Raw genomic sequence first — 2504 nt, forward strand, 5'->3', positions numbered from 1 at the left:
GGTGTTGGAGAAGACTCTTGAGAGTCCCTTGGACTGCAAGGAGATCCAACCAGTCCATTCTGAAGGAGATCAGCCCTGAGGTTTCTTTGGAAGGACTGATGCTGAAGCTGAAACTTCAGTACTCTGGCCACCTCATGCGAAGAGTTGACTCTGGAAAAGACTGATGCTGGGAGGGATTGGGGGCAGGAGGAGAAGAGGACGCCAGAGGATGAGATGGCTGGATGGCATCACTGACTCAATGGACATGAGTCTGAGTGAACTCCAGGAGTTGGTGATGGACAGGGAGGCCTGGCATTTTGTGATTCCTGGGGTCGCAAAGAGTAGGACACGACTGAGAGACTAAACTGAACTGAACCTACTGAAGCCTAGGTAGTTAACAGTGGACAATTATCAATAGGCCTGTGGTTATACCCCAAAAAGCATAATAGAATTTATTATTCTACTTGGTTATACAGATAATTAGAGTATTTTTTTTTTTAGGGGCCAGAGAGTCTAGGTATGAGCCCTGGGGCTCTTCCACCTGGGGGGTCTAGTTTTTCAGTTGGTATGTTGTTTCCATAGATACTGAGCATATAGCTCAAAGTCCACAGTCCAGCCCAGAATGGAGTCCTGCTTTCAAGATGGAGCCTGTTCTGTCTGTTTCCTCGTTCACTACCCCCTCTTGATGCTCTTAACTCATAATATGAGCATCACTCATAGGGATATATTGCACTCTGCCTCTCCGACTGCCTATTTGGAAGAATGACACAATACTTTGGGTACAAAGTTCATAATACATTGTAAAATGCAGGGTCCACAAAGCAGAACTATCAAGGCAACTGTAACAATGGTAAATATAGTTTTCTACCAATCGCCCTTCCCCCAAGACAGGACCAAAGTCCAAAAAGGAATGTTTTCATTTGACATTGCTTTTTCCTGGTTTTTCATGTCATCTAAAGCAGCTGATACTTTGCCAGATAAATCAGGAATATATACACAATGTTCAACCTTAATTATACCACAAGTCCCTCCTTGAGCAGCTTTGAGCATGGCCAAAGCCATTCTATTTTGAATTACTGCTTTTCTTATTTGAATTTGTTGTTCATTTAAGGCTTGGATGGCTTTATCACTATCTAGGAAGGCCTGTTTTGTGAAGTTAGTCAAGGCTTCTACTTTAATCATAATATTTGTTGTCCCTATAGGAGGTGCGAATAAGGACGCAATATACTCATACCATTGAAACACAGACCTTGTCCACCTAGTATGTAAATAAGGTAGATTTACTAGGGCTTATTATAGGTTAGGCTTTATGCTTCCATGCTGCTAAGTCACTTCAGTCATGTCTGACTCTGTGCAACCCCATAGACGGCAGCCCACCAGGCTCCCTCGTCCCTGGGATTCTCCAGGCAAGAACACTGTAGTGGGTTGCCATTTCCTTCTCCAATGCTGCCATGGGCAAAAGCAAATCCCAGTGTGCAGCGGCCTACCCAGCTGATTGGTAACCAAGGCCAAAGGTTAGGCCCACAAAGCCACTGGGTTCCGTTGGGGGCCACCCAGCAGATTCCAGGGTTATATTTCCAATCAGAGCCTGGCCAATGAATGAACTGGTTGGGGTGTTATGTGACCTCGAATGTTTGTTTACATTGTTTGGGGAATAGGTACCCAATATATTTTAGTTCTTTTGGGTCTAATGGATGGTCACCAAACCCTACCCTTCATTCTTTTTGTTCCCAGCATATAGCAGTGGGAGTAATTAATTGACCCTTTTCTGGGTTCATCTGGAAATATTCATCCCAGACTTGGTAGAATTGTTCAACATACGTAGAGGCCTGGCCTCCCTTGCCAGTCAGGAAGCTTTTTTCCTCTTTGTTCTTTAAATATGAGGTATAGGCTTTGATATTCCTATGAAACTGATGCTTATATCAAATGTAACCCCATGACCAGAGACTATTGACTGTAGGTCTGGCTTACACCAAGAGAGCAGGGAGAGATTAAGATTGACAAGAGAAAGGAAAGTCTCTTTTTGTCATCCCAGAAAAGACCAGAGTGGTTTAAAAACTCCTTGGCAGAGTGGTGACACCCACCAAGGAAATCCCTCCATCACAGACAGAGGCATAGCCCCACATACCCAGCAGCTGGAGGTGTTGTGGAAGTCCACATAGGAATGCACCCATGAGATGAAAACATTGTCCTGAGTTGAAACAGAAGTTAAATTCAAAATCACATTGATGAGGCCAAGCAGCAGGAGTTGATTATGCAGCTTCATCCTGAAGGGGCTTGTCCGGGATCTTCTTTTCCTTCTTCTTATGGATGGTCTTAGTCTCTCGAGGGTCAGGGGGTCCACCTATGCAGTCCACTTGGCATTTTCTGGGTCTGCATAATATGTTCTCTTCATCCTCATGTGGTGGATCCAGGGAGTGACAGCTGTTACTTTAACTGCAGTAGGGGTGGTTAGAAAAACAGGATATGGACCCTTCCAATGTGGGGCCAAGGAATCGTGTTTCCAGTCCTTGACCCACACCTGA

At 44.7% G+C, this 2504-nt stretch overlaps 1 pseudogene; it reads right to left on the reverse strand.

Moving 5' to 3' along the window:
- Positions 1-670: 670 nt before the first annotated feature.
- LOC109560014 (endogenous retrovirus group PABLB member 1 Env polyprotein-like) lies at positions 671-2245 on the reverse strand (annotated as a pseudogene).
- Between the last annotated feature and the right edge of the window lie 259 nt (positions 2246-2504).

Source organism: Bos indicus, chromosome 6 (genome assembly GCF_029378745.1).
Source record: "Bos indicus isolate NIAB-ARS_2022 breed Sahiwal x Tharparkar chromosome 6, NIAB-ARS_B.indTharparkar_mat_pri_1.0, whole genome shotgun sequence".
Classification (NCBI taxonomy): Eukaryota; Metazoa; Chordata; class Mammalia; order Artiodactyla; family Bovidae; genus Bos; species Bos indicus.